Consider the following 15,712-nt stretch of genomic DNA (forward strand, 5'->3'; position numbering starts at 1 on the left):
ATTATGGTTGATTTTTTTTTTTACCAGAGGAAAGAGGAAATTTTCTAAAGTGCTTTTGGGAAAGATTTTGAATCTCTCAAAAGAGGGAAGCATGTGCTGAAAAGGACTTTGTCCCATGCTGCTCTCTGTTTTTCCATGTTTAAACATGACATGGTGTTTGCAGCTCCTATGGTGAACTTGCAGCGATGGGAGGAAGATTCAGTGCACACATACATACACACAGACACACAGATTCCTAACATTGTTGAGTCCTTGAACCAATGCTTATATTTTTGTTTTGATCATGGCGAGCCTTTACCTTCAGAATTCTTGCAATATGAGAAAATTAACTCCTCTTTAAGTCACTATTTCTCAAGCATTTTGTTACTTACAGGGATAGCATAACTGATACACCAACTGTGTTCTGTTGTCTTTTTAATCTACACTTCTCAGACCTCTGTGAGCTGTCCCATCTCTGGCACAAGAGATAATGTGTTGAATAATTAATGAATAAAAGAACTCAGTCTGTTTACAAAATTCCTTCTTGACATCTGCAATTGGATATTTCAAGTCAAATATATTATGGTCAAAGCCGGACTCTTCATTTCCCCCTGCTCTAGAATTTATTTCTTCCCTTATAATTTTTAAACAAGTGAGACAAAATGCACTGCATTAGCCCTCTCCAGAGAAACAGAACTAACAAGATGTATATAAAGAGATTATAAGGAATTGGTTCATGTGATTGTGGAGGATAAGAAATCCCAAGATCAGGTCCAGTCCAAATCTGAAGGACTGAGACCCAGGAGAACTGGTGGTGTAAGTTTCAGTCTGAGACCAAGTGTGAAGGCAGGAGAAGACCCATGTCCTAGCTCAAAGTCAGGCATATAGGTAAAGCAAATTGTCCTTACCTCAGCTTTTTTATCCTATTCAGGACTTTACTGAATTATATATGGCCCACCCACATTGGGAAGGGTAATCTGCTTTACTCAATCTACTGATTCAAATGTCAATCTCATCCAGAAACACCCTCACAGACACACCCAGAATAACATTTCAGCAAATATCTGGGCACCCAGTAGACCAGTCAAGCTGATACACAAAACTTACCATCACATCTATCAAGGTTCTCAAATTGAAATCAGTATTCATCTTTGATTATTCTCTTTGGACAATTCTATTGCACTAAATTGAAAATTCATTTTCTACCATGATATTTCAAGCCATGCATTTGGGTTAATGATCCTTCACTTTCAACTTCTGCTACTTACTCATCATTGTCCATTGATGTCCATACACAAGTGGAAGTCATTTTTGTTTCGTTTTGTTTTGTTTTGTTTTGTTTTGTTTTGACTTGTTTTAATATTGAAGACAATGCTTCTAGACCTTTATGCATAATCACTTATTCTGTCTGGAATACTCTTTCTGCCCTTTGCTAAAATTGTTCCTTCTTTTCTTTTAGGTCCTTAAAAAAGATATCCACAGACAAAATTTCCCTAATTTTTATTCAGATTTCTAAGTTATTTGATATCACAAGACACTGCTTTCTTTTTTTACTTCATAGTATCTATTGCACATTATTGTTTCTAATTAGTTTAGTGTTTTTAAAATACATTAAAAACAATTGGATAACTTATTTAATATGTATTTGTTACAGATGTTCTATTGTCAGACAATAGGAAAGGCATAAACTATGTGTGATTTAGAGCACCTGTCCTTTTCAATGGCATTGTAATTCAAGTTTGAATAAAAACTGCATTAGGTATCTATGTTAAGTAACAAATGACCCTACAACTTTGTGACTTAATACATTAAACATTAATTATCTCAAAATTTCCATGCCTTGGGCATTTGGTTGCAGATTAGTGGGGTGCCTGTGCTTCGGGTTTCCTCATAGGATTGTGACTGGGGGAGGGCCCTTAAAAACTCACTCATGTAACTATTGACAAGATTTACTTCCTCCTGTACTGTGGGACCATCAGGGCCCTTCATTCCTCACTGACTGTCCGCCAGAGACATTCCTCTGCTTCTCACCAGATCATCCTCTCCTTGGGAAGCTCACATGTCAGCCACTTCCTTTAGAGTAAGCTAGTGGATGAGTGAAAATAGAAAGCAAAATAGAAGCCACAGGCTTTTTGTAGTGTGTTCTAGAAAATGACATTCTATCATTGTTGACATATCTTGTTCTTAGGAAATGAATCTCTAGGTCTAGCTTACACTCAATTGGAAGTGATTACATAAGAGCATGACTATTAGGAAGTAGGGATATTTTGGGGCCATTTTAAAGGCTTCTTACACCAAACATAATATTTCAGAGTTCTAAATTTAATTATTATGCTGTGACTGGTGCTTTTTATCCTACAGAATGTAAGAGCTATGAACGTATATTGAAATGTTTGTTTACTACCGTATCTCCAGCTTCCTGACTACTGCAGATCCATACAGGCACTAGTGGTAGGCCAAATAATGTTCCCCACTCTTGCAAAGCTGTCTACATCCTAAATCCCTGAGTCTGTGAATATGTTACCTTACATGGTAAAAAGAGACTTTACAAATGTGAATATACTAAAGATTTTAAGATGGGAGCTTATCCTAGATTATCTGGTTGAATCCAATGTAATCACAGGGTCTTTGTAAGAGGGAGGCAAGAGGATCACAGGGAAGAGGAGATGTGATGTGATGATAAATCAACATGTTGGGATAGTGCAAGGAAAAGGCCATTAGCCAAGGAATGCAGGAATCTTTCAACTTGTAGAAGTTGAAAAAGATGTGAGTATAATTATAATGATTATACCTATACTACTAGTTAATCATACAATACTGCATAATAGTTGAGGTAACTAGAAATGATTAGCCTGAAAAACAAAACAAGGGAAGTAGATATTATACTATTGTCATTTAATACCTGTCAAAGCATGAGCTTGTAAAATCTGAGCTTTGAGCTTTGCAATGAATAAGTGACTTAGGTACTGAAATAAAAAGATTTCAAAGTCCCTTCCAAACCTAAGAGTCTATGATGTCATGATTGTTAGTCCAAAAGTTTGTTAATTAAATATTTCTATTTTTCTAATACCTTTTAAAATTGTATGTACTGGTGTCACCTGAACATGTTTCTAAATTCAAAACATGCACACATTCTATACAATTATATGCTATAAACAAATCATTTCAATAAGGTGTGTTTCAATAGTCAAATTCTTCTTAAAGGAAGGTAAAACATCTTTTAGCATTTCCTGTTATTTTGTAATTCAGTAAGGGTAAAGACAGTTTGAGTGAGGTAAATGTTTATGTTATGCAAATGCAATTTAATACATTATTTACAATACACCAAAAATACTTCTGCAACATTAGGTAATATCACTGAAGTTCTGGAGATACATGTTTCATGTATTGCTCTTGTAATTTATTTTACCTTAAGGGACTGTGATGACTGTTTGCCATGTTTAGAACTCAGTATGATAAGCATACCTCAAAGATATTGTGGGTTTGGCAAAGTGAATATTGCAATAAAGTGAGTGAAATGATTTTGTTGGTTTCCCAGTGGATATAGAAGTTATGTTTACACTATCCTGTAGTCTATTAAGTATGAAATATAATTATGACTTAAAAACAATGTACATACTTCAATTAAAAATATTTAATTGCTAAAATATGCTAACCATCATCTGAGCTTTCAGTGAGTCAAAATCTTTTGCTGGTGCAAGATCTTGATGGCTTCTGACTGATCAAGGTTGTGGTTGCAGGCAGTTGAGGTGGCTATGCCTATCTCTTAAGACAACCACCTCTTCTTTTCATGAGTGATTTCTCTATAGCCTGTGATGGTATTTGATAACATTTTACTCATAGTAGAATTTCTTTCAAAAATGGAGTCGATCCCTTCAAAAACTGCAGCTGCTTTATCCACTAAATTTGTGTAACATTATAAATCCTTTGTTGTCATTTCAAGATCTTCATAGCATCTTCACCAGGAGTAGGTTCCATATCAAGAAACCACTTTTTTTGCTCATCCATAGGAAGCAATTCTTCATCTGTTACATTTTTGTGATGTGACTGCAGCAAACCATTCCCACCTTCAGGCTCCACTTCTAATTCTAGTTCTCTTGCTATTTCCACCACATCTACAGTTACTTTCTCCACTGAAGACTTTGAACCCCAGGTCCTCCATGAGGCTTGGAATCAACTTCTTCCACACTCTAGTCAATGTTGGGATTTTAACCTTCAGATGTTGGCATCTGAAGTAGTAGATTCTTTCCAGAAGCTTTTCAATTTGCTTTGCCCAGATCCATCAGAAGAGTGGCCTTTGAAACTTTGAAGCCAGGAATTGACTTCTCCTCTTTAGCTATGAAAGCCCTGGATGGCATCTTCTTCCAATAGAAGCCTGTGTCATCTACATTGGAAAAATGTTGTTTAGTGTAGCCACCGTCATTAACTATCTTAGCTAAAGCTTCTGGATAACTTGCAGCGGCTTCTACACCAGACCTGATGCTTCACTTTTTATATTATGTACTTTCATGTTATGGAGATTACTTTTTTTCCTTAAAACTCAACACCCAACATCTGTTGGCTTCAAACTTTTCTTCTCGCCTCTCTCAGCCTTTATAGAATTGAAGACAGTTAGGAACTTGCTCTGCATTAGGCTTTTGTTTAAGGGAATATTGTAGCTGGTTTGATCTTTTGTCCAGAACACCAAACCTTCTCCATATCTGTAGGAAGGCTGCATTGCTTTCTTATCATTGATGTGTTCCCCGGAGTAGCATTTTTAATTTCCTTCAAAAACTTTTCCTTTGCATTCATAATGTCACCAACTGTTTGATGCAAGAGGGCTATCTTTCACTGTATCTTGGCTATCAACATGTCTTCCTCACTGAACTTGATCATTTTTTTTTTTTTTAATTTTTTTTTCAACGTTTATTTATTTTTGGGACAGAGAGAGACAGAGCATGAACGGGGGAGGGGCAGAGAGAGAGGGAGACACAGAATCGGAAACAGGCTCCAGCCTCCGAGCCATCAGCCCAGAGCCCGACGCGGGGCTCAAACTCACGGAGTGAGAGATCGTGACCCGGCTGAAGTCGGACGCTTAACCGACTGCGCCACCCAGGCGCCCCTGAACTTGATCATTTCTAACTTCTGGTTTAAAGTGAGAGACGTACGGGGGTACCTGGGGGGCTCAGTTAGTTACATGTCCAACTCTTGGTTTCAGCTCAGGTCATGATCTCACGGTTTGTGAAATTGAGCTCCGTGTCAGGCTCTGCACTGACAGCACAGAGCCTGCTTAGGGTGCTCTCTCTCTCTCTCCCTCTCTTTCTGCCCCTCTCTTGCTTAATCTCTCTCCCTCAAAATAAATTAATTAATTAAAAAAAATTTTTAAGTGAGAGATGTATGACTCTTCCTTTCACTTGAACACTTAGAAACCCTTATCGAGTTATTCATGGGCCTAATTTCAACTTTGTTTTGTCTCAGGGAATAAGGTGACCCAAGGAGAGGAAGAGGCAGGTGAACAGTCATTGGTGGAGCAGTCAGAACACAACAACACTTATTGATTAACTTGGCTGTCATATGGACTCAACTATGGCACAAAACAGTTACACACACTAGTAACATCAAAGACCTCTGATCACTGACCACCATAGCAAATATGATAATAATGCAAGTTTAAATTATTGTGAAAATTACCAAAATGTGGCAGGGAGACATGAGGTCAGCAAGTGCTGTTGGGAAAATGGTACAGATAGACTTGCTTGACACAGGATTGCCACAAACCTCTAATTTGTAAAAAAGGAAATGTCTGTGAAATGCAACAAAGTGAAGCAGAATAAAATAGGGTGCCTGGGTGGCTCAGTCGGCTAAGTGCCCAACTTCATCTCAGGTCATGATCTCGTGGTTCACGAGTTTGAGCTCCACATCAGGCTCTGTGCGGACAGCTCAGAGCCTGAAGCCTGCTTAGGATTCTCTGTCCCGCTCTCTCTCTGCCCCTCCCCTGCTTGCATTCTGTCTCTATGTCTTTTAAAAAATAAATAAACATTAAAATTAAAAAAAAAAACAATATGGTTTGCCTATAAAATGCCAAGAATGACCTTGATGTAAACTATGAATTTTGAGGGATAATGATGCATCAAATTAGGTTCATCAGTTGTAACAAATGTACCACTCTGATGTGGGATGTTGATACTAGGGTTATGGAAACTATATACTTTCTGCTCAGTTTTGCTGTGTATCTAAAACTGAGCTAAAAAAAATAGAACGGATCTAAAACATAAAAGTTATTAATAAAAAAAGAATATTTTCTACTCCATGAGAACATACTTTTTCAGCTAATTCTTAGGATATTATTCTTTCTTTCACCAGTGTGTGGACATGATTAATAAATATTTTCCTTCATTATATTAAATATATACTTTAAATATATAGTGCTTTGCACTGACTTAATTCAATTTTTTTAAAGCCAAATGAATTGAAATATTGCTTTTTTATACTGTGCCTTATGAAGGTAGTTTCTTTTACACTTTCACCAAAGCCTAAGACTCTAAATATTATGAAGGGATCAATGATAAAGGATGTGCACACTGTCAATATGTTAGTAATATCCATTTATTAATAATATGTCTATTTCAAATTTCATAGAGAAATAACATTCTTGGATTTGAAAATGCTTCCATTATATATTACTATAGTTTCAAGAATAAACCTACCTGTGTATATGTCTTTTACTTATACGTAGTGACAGAATTTCCAGATGATCCTCAGCCTGTTTTATTTGTTTAAATATTTCTAGTTTATAAGTACTTGTGAGCAAATAAAACAAGGAAAATACTGGTTTGATTATTTTAAATGGAGCAGAAAATATTTGAGCTATCAAACTATATCAGATGATAGTCATTCTAAGATTGTAAAGTTGTGCAAAACAACACTGATTAATATCAAAAATTTTAATATTCATAGATCCCTGCTATATCTGAATGTTAGCATTTAATAAATATTGACTATATTTCATAGTAATGTATGTACATATCTACTTATATTGTAGTTATTCATTCTATAGAAATTAATGTGCTTCTTTTTGGATAGTTTTTTTTTTAGGTCTAATGGAATTATGTGGTTTTCTGGGAACTGTAATTCTGTAAAGTATTATTTGGTGTTGTACTCTATTAAGACTGCTTAAGTTATAAATAAGTGACACATTCTTGGGAGGTTCAATTATTTTTATCAGTCTCTTGATTAAAAATATAATAATTCTTAATCAAAAGAATGTTAGGTACACTTAATTTTACTATACTTTGCTATTTAGGACATTATATATAGCCAGCTTTCATAGTGTAACAAACCGTCTCAAAACATGGTACCTTAAAACAATGTTTATTTGGATCATGATTTTGTACTGGTGATTGTGTAAGGTTCACATGGCTTGAACGATCTCACCATAAGCATGAGCCTACTAAGAATGGCGGGTGTATGGTGGTCTCAGATGTGAAGGTGGTGACAGCCAAGATGACTGATGACTTAAAGGTGGCTTTCAATACCTCTATCTTTCATTTTTAAAAATTTAGACCACTTCCTAGGTAATGCACATTTTCATAGATGAAAAAATCCTCTGAATATAATGAAGTTCAACCTGGGAGAATGTCAGCTTTGGTCATTTTAAGAATCACTAATATGATCTTCCCTAAGGTATTAAGGAAGATATTCTTAGAAATGTAGAAAGCTAGACTCCTGCTTGGGAAAAAAAAATGTGGTTTTAAAAAAAATGAGTTGGCAGACATATGATCATGAATCCATGTTCCTTCCTATTATCAGTCACATCTGTGTACCTCACGTTACTGGTAGCCACTGCCAAGAAGGGAATAATCAAGGAAAAGGGGAAAAGAAAATCAATTTTATCATAATTGTGAAAATGTATTAAGACTGTTTAATAGTTGAAAATGTAAAGCATGGTTAAAAATTCAAATTACTTTTGACTATGTTGAAACATCTAGGAAATTTATAAAGCTTAGAGAAATTTGAAAAATAAATTCAGTTTGGCTTCGTTTACATGTCTTTATGTTTGTCTTTATGCACAAGAAATAAAGATCATTTAAGCTGATCTATTTTGGAGCTGAACAGTGACGCATACAAACTTTATTAGTACCTTTTAAGGAATATCTTTCAGGGGCGCCTGGGTGGCTCCGTCGGTTAAGCGTCCGACTTCGGCTCAGGTCATGATCTCACGGTCCGTGAGTTCGAGCCCCGCATCGGGCTGTGTGCTGACAGCTCAGAGCCTGCAGCCTGCTTCAGATTCTGTCTCCGTCTCTCTCTGACCCTCCCCCGTTCATGCTCTGTCTCTCTCTGTATCAAAAATAAATGAAACCTTAAAAAAAATTTTTTTTAAGGAATATCCTTCAGATTGTAGTATTCTTTGGAATTTTTACTTTTCTTCTACTTCACTTATTCACTTTAATGTTAATTAATTTTTCCATTTATTCACTTTTACAAAAACGTTTCTTGAGTGAGCTTCTATGCTAGAGACTGCATTAGTTTCATTGCCTTACGTTAATTATCATACAATAACTGGCAATCATCAGTTTATGTTTATAAATATCATCAAAACCCGTGCTGATATAGACTCGTCATTATCTACTTCATTGGCTTCCAATTGAGGGCACTTTTGTCACCACCGCCACCATGTCCCCCACCCTTCAGACAACATTTCAACATTTGACAATGTCTGGAGTCATTTTTTTTACCATCATGACTTGCTGGGAGGGATGCTACTGGTATAGGTTGGATAAAGGCCAGGGATGTTGCTAACCATTGCAGCACCCTCAGGGAAGTTCCTCACCACAGAGAATTATCCCGCCCAAAATGTCGTTAGTGCCAAGACTGAAAAACCTTGATCTGCTTATGCATTTGCAAAGTCTTCACGTGCATTATGCGACAAATCCAAAGCATATTTCTCTTGAAAATGTATTTGTCTTTTGTCCATCGGCCAATAGCAACAGTGTCTTAATAACCATTGAAGAACCTATTATCCTCAGGTGTGAAAATTTGTAGAATGAAACACATTTTTAAAAGTATAGTGGAAGAAAAAAATATATAGTGGAAGAACATTGCATCATACAGGTATGCATGTGTATGTATGTATATAAGTAGGTATGCACTTATTTGCTGCAGATGTCAAAGATGTCCATACAGCTGAGTTTATAGCATAAACAATGGCTTGTTTTTTGAAACCCGATTTGTACTGAAAATATGAAAATGGTGTCCCACAGCACTAAAAGATTGCTTGCTGAAGGAAGCAACTTTGGAAAGCTATTGACTACTTCAGGCAGGAAGTCACGTATTATAACTCAATCACATGAGAAATTATGCAACTTTTAAAGTTTTCTACAAAGGAGGATCATAGTCTAACCTCAGCAATGCATCTTCACACACAAGAGAGTTAATTTATACTTCCAAAGCAATCCTAAGAACCAAAATACCTCACTTCTTAGTTTAGTTGCATTTTCCCTTGTTCTGTGCTCAGTATAGAAGAAAAAAGCTGGGGGCGCCTGGGTGGCGCAGTCGGTTAGGCGTCCGACTTCAGCCAGGTCGCGATCTCGCTGTCCGTGAGTTCGAGCCCCGCCTCAGGCTCTGGGCTGATGGCTCGGAGCCTGGAGCCTGTTTCTGATTCTGTGTCTCCCTCTCTCTCTGCCCCTCCCCCGTTCATGCTGTGTCTCTCTGTCCCAAAAATAAATAAATGTTGAAAAAAAAATTTAAAAAAAAAAAAAAAGAAGAAAAAAGCTGGTACCTGTCGTCTAAAAAAAAAAAATCTCTTCATGCTCTTGAAATCTATTATTAAAAATACTTCAAGTGTCTTTTCTTTAAAATCATTCACTGTCTCGAGGCCACATGGAAAGGTTGACATGTTCTGGTTTTGGAGACTAAGAGCTTGAGTTAATATATAAGAAAAGCCCTCAGAAATTCAGCCATCTAATTTATCACTAAAGAGCTCTCTTCTTAATCAAACTAGTCCCTTCTATTAAAAGCTCTACTTTCCAAAATGAAATCACTTCCTAAGCCAAGAACATTTTCTGCAGATGTTGTTGCTAGTGGAATTGAAACACTGTTTCCTATACTGTACTTCTAGAAATAGGAAGTCCAAAAGTATAGACAATAACCCACAATAGAATATCAATGTAGTTTTCATCACAGTAGGTATAACACAAAACTGTAACAAATTCAAATATATAGAGACAATTTAAATCAAATTGATTAGCATTTGGATATAATCAGTCACGGGCATGAAATGCTTTTTAATCAGGTAATGACTTCATTAAACATGGTTAATCACACACCACCTTGAACTCATTTTCTAAACATAGAATTAATTATTCAAATTATGGCAATTAAAACACACCAGTCAATGGCTGGATTCATTTTTAAAACTACCTAGGCAAGCCTGCCAAAAAAAAAAAAAAATCTACTCATCATTTGCAGGAGTTGGAGTGTGCATTGAATACTTAATTCAAGAAAATAGACTTTTGAATCAAATGGTACTATAAGAATAAAATATAGACAACACTGGGTAATTATTTCTTAGCCAAATCACAGACTTGGAGAATTAAATAGGTCACAGAGAATACACTTGAATCTTGAAAAAAATAATTCACTTGGTGTTTATGCATAATACCATTTTTCCAATGTGGTATACTTTGTTTGTTTTTTATCATAGAACAATATTCCACTCAGATAAAGTAGAATTTTTTTTTTCTCCACACAGAATCAATAGATATCTATAGAACACCTACTCAATGCATGATTTTATGATACGTACTCCAGATAAACGAAAGTACAGCCTACTTGAGAGATTGTAAATCCAGTTTGAGATGCTGGATATAAAGTGAGGAAAGTTACAGATAATATACACTGAACATAGTCAACTGGAGAAGAGGCTGTTGGGCTTTCTGTCTTGAGGTATACACTTGGAAAACATATTTTATTGGCAACTCAGCTGAAGAAATTAAATTGGATTCTGTTTCACTGCATTCTCCACATGGTTGTTCTTGAGCACTCTGGCACTGAGTAGAATAGTTTATTTCCTGACTTTGCTCATTTATATATTCACTAAGAAGAGGTTTTGCATGGTCCAACAGACATCTAGGAGATGCACTGGAGCATGTTGTTTTAAATTTACCCTCTGTTTCAGAGCTTTTATTCACAGCAATTTAAGAACAGTACTTATTTTGTGTAATACTTTCTTTTTCTTAATAATTTGGTGTGCGATTTAATTATCCCTCACTTAATTCAATGTTCCAGCTGCTAGTGGACATGATAATATTATGTATCTAGAATTGTTACAGAATTTTTTTCAAACATTAATTAAAAAGGGTTGGCATATGTATGGATTTGGCATATCTATAGATGTCTATAGAGGTATCGAGGTACATCAATAACTTTTACCCCTCAGTTAAAACCCACCGCGTAAAGATTGCATGGACACACAAGGTATAGACTTGTCCAATTACTGTGTCACACACCTGAAACTACAGTAGCATTGGGTGTCAACAATACTTCAATCCAAATAAAAAGGGTATCACTTAAAGGGAAAGAAAAAAAAAAGATTGCATGTGAAAATAGTGCTTTGCAAGTTCACAGGATGAAGTAAGTTTTGTTGCATAATTTTTAACAGTTTTCGGTAAAGCAATCTTTTCCTTATTCAAATGTCCAAATAAGCAGGCAAAAAATGATCATATTTACTTCTGAAGAAGTGATAACTCTTAGCAACATCCTTAAATGTGGCATTAAATATATATATATGTATGTATATATATATAGAGAGAGAGAGAGAGACAGAGACAGAGAGATAGAGACAGACTGAGAGAGAGAGAGAGAGAGAGAGAGTCTTTACTAAGGAACATCTAATTTTCACATATTAGTTGTAATTTAGAAAATGAGTAGAAATGTCAAACATGTCCTCATCACAGAATGTTCACTTATGGACATGTGCTAGTCACACAGTGTTTCAAACTGAACAACTGTTACTAAAAGACATATCAAACAACAACAACAAAAACAACAGTCATAATAAATTTCAACTCTATTCCATTTTTGCTCTTTTAATGAACATTTTAACAATATTGTTTCTTCCAAACCGTGATCATGGAGTATCTTTCCATTTGTTTGTGCCATCTTTAATTTCTTCCATCAATGTTTTATAGTGTTTGGAGCACAGATCTTTTACCTTCTTGGTTAAGTTTATTCCTAGGTATATACAATACATTGCATCTTTTTGATGCAAATGTAAGTGGGACTGTTTTCTTAATTTCTCCTTCTGCTACTTCACTATCAGTATATAGAAATGCAACAGATTTTTGTACATTAATGTTGTATCACCATTTTTACCTTTTAGCTCACAATCAGGTATGCATTTTCTGGGAATTAATATGCTCCCTATGTCTGAACCTGTATTTACAGCATATCAAGTAATATTATTGACCTAGTAATGCAATTTAATGAAAATTGTGCCTCATTATCATAAATTTATAAAATAACACTGAATAACTTTATTGGAAATTGTTTCTGAAATTATATCATTATAACAATTGAAGAGGAAGCAATATAAAAGGAAAGTTCCATCTTCTTGTTCGTGTATAACCATAGTTTATAAAGGCTGGCTGACATGTTATTGTTTTTTCCTTTGAGGCTAGAATATGAAAATGACTAATGGCAGCTAAAACAAGTAATCCATATCTAAAATTCCACCCTGAAAATTAATGAATTTCATGTATAAGGTCCACCTGAAATGCTGCCTCTTTTAATTTTTTTTTTAATGTTTATTTATTTTTGACACAGAGAGAGACAGAGCATGAACGGGGGAGGGTCAGAGAGAGAGAGGGAGACACAGAATCTGAAACAGGCTCCAGGCTCTGAGATGTCAGCACAGAGCCCCATGGGGGGCTTGAACTCACGAACCGCGAGATCATGACCTGAGCCAAAGTCGGACACTTAACCAACTGAGCCACCCAGGCGCCCGGAGCCTCTTTTAAGCAGTATTCTTTGTTGTAGTATCAAAACCACTTTTTCTCCTCAAAATTCTCCACAGTAATTGGCCCTTTATTAAGTTTATCACTTTTTTATTAACATTAGTTTAATCTTATCTATATATTTTTCCCAGTAGTGGTTTTGATGTTGATATTACAAGACTGTCATAGAGAGCTAAAATTTTCAGTCATTGCCATTTAAACTTAAAAGCATGGCCTTGTTGATCCCACTGTTGGAAATAGGTGTGCATACAACTAAATATAACACAATATGACCCTGGCACAGCATGTGTGGTGAGAATATAGGGGACGTGTACTAGGCAGTGATTGTGATGCAGAGGCCCAGAGCAGAGGAGATCTCACTGGTTCTGACTAGGTCATCTTTCCAGTTTGGCAGAAGGATAACCAATAGTTTAAAGAAGCTCCATTGAGAGCTAAATCATGTGCGATCTGATGAACCCAAAAGAGTCACAGAAATTTCAATATTGAAAGTATTAGACGTAGCTGGAGTTCAAAATATTGGGAGATTTAGAAAACTCACTGTATTCTTTCACATTTCCTTATTTTAAAATGACTTTGGGTTGTCAAAATTTTGCCTGATTTTGCCTCAGGTCACAATCTCACCATTATGAGATCAAGCCCCTTCTTGTTTGCAGAGCCTGCTTTTAAGATTAAGATTCTCTCTCCTTCTCTCTCTGCCCATTCCCTGCTCTCTCTTTCTCTCTGTCCCTCTCCCTGAAATAAAATAAATAAAAATAAATAAATAAATAAATAAATAAATAAATAAATAAAAAATGAAATGTCCCAGTTGTACATATTTTCTTTGTTTTTCCTCATTAGTCCTCTCATGATTTTTTTATTTCCTAGATATCTGTCATCAACAGATATAAACTACTTATATTTACATAATATCAGCACTCTTGATTAACATTCATTATTCAGTGCAATATGTCTGAAATCTACAACCCAATAGGTAAGTTACATTCTAGGGAAAACTAATTTTGTCAAAATGTAAAACCCAGATATTGTGCTAACAAAACTTTACAGAATACTTTTTAATTTTTTTTTAATTTTTTTAAATTTATTTTTGGGAAAGAAAGCTCGAGCAAAGGAGGAACAGAGAGAGAGAGAGGAAGACAGAGGATCCAAACTGGGCTCTGCTTTGACAACAGCCAGCCTGATGCAGATGTGGGGCTCAAACTCACGAGCCATGAGATCATAATCTGGGTCAAAGTTAGTCTTTCAACAGACTGAGCCACCCAGGAGGCCCTACCAAATACTTTTTAGATATTGTGTTTATTTATTTAGTTGTATGAATCTTAAGAATCACCAAATGTACAAATTCAGCAGACAAGTGATACAAAATTATGTTATAAAATTATTAATTAAAAATGTTTTCATGTTTATTTATGTTTTGAGAGACAGAGACAGAGCACGAGCAGGGGAGAGGCAGAGAGAGAGGGAGTCACAGAATCCGAAGCAGACTCCAGGCTCTGAGCTGTCAGAACTCATAAACTGCGAGATAATGACCTGAACCGAAGTCGGAAGCTTAACCAACTGAGCCACCCAGGTGGCCCTAAAATTATTAATTTTAATGAGTATGAGTCTTTTTAAAGGAAAGTGTTTTCTCTTTCTTGGATACAGTAAGCACTGATAAACTTTAAAATACTTTTAACACATGGTCGAAAGCATAAAGGACAATTGATAATGACTTTCTATCAACATGCCTAAAATAATATTTGCCAAACACTGCAATTCATTTCCTCCCTTTTTTCCAGGATGTGAGTCAAAACATACAAGAAAGAACAAAGGGAAGAGTGAAATATAGATGGGTAATAATAACAAAATAATTAAGATTTTTGAAACATTTAAAAAACAAAATTTAATATTGAAAAACGTTCAATAATTTCACAAAATTTGCTGAGTGTTAATTGAAAGTGAAACAAATCATCTAGTTTGTCAGCTTCATCCTTACCTTTTCTTTTTTAATTTTTATATCCACTTGCTGCCATAGAAAATTATCTAAATCCTCACTTGCTGTTTCCAGCAATGTCAAAGACCTATAATAACCACGAAACTCTGCAAGAGCTTCGTTGTACTTGAATCATTCTCAAAATTGTGTGTCTCATTGAAACTGAGAAGTACCGTTTCAGAAAAAAAATCAAGCTGCTATATTTAGTAACTACATATCCTTATTCTAAAGTATCATTTTGAAAACCAGGAGCAGTACTTTTAAATTTTAAAATAAATGGTGACTTATCTTATAATAAATAGAAGTATTAATTATTTTAAATATTTTTTTCCTTTCTACACTTTGGAAATCTGATTATTATTTCTCTCTGGAATATGATTATTCATAGTATATATTTAGAAAGTCACATTTGTGCACTTTTTTGTGCACTTTTTTTTCTCTTCAAATGTGTTTGAATTATTGTGCTAAAACACTTCACGCTTTCTAGAATTTTTTTCTTATTACTTTTGTCTTGCATGATACAGTTCATACATGTTAGGTAAATCAAAACCATTTTTTATTTCTACCTATTAGAACTTACATACATAAATGGCCCCTTATTGACATGAGAGTGTATCTTCCACCTTTGTTGATAGCTTAATAGAGGCTACTATTCCACAACAGTTATTATCACCCAACTTTAGTCCCTAGTACCTTAACATGTGACTATTTTGTGACTATCATGGAATTTTTATTGTATATTTTTATTACAGAATTCACCTGAAGTAAAAAT

Source organism: Felis catus, chromosome B1, assembly GCF_018350175.1.
Source record: "Felis catus isolate Fca126 chromosome B1, F.catus_Fca126_mat1.0, whole genome shotgun sequence".
NCBI lineage: Eukaryota > Metazoa > Chordata > Mammalia > Carnivora > Felidae > Felis > Felis catus.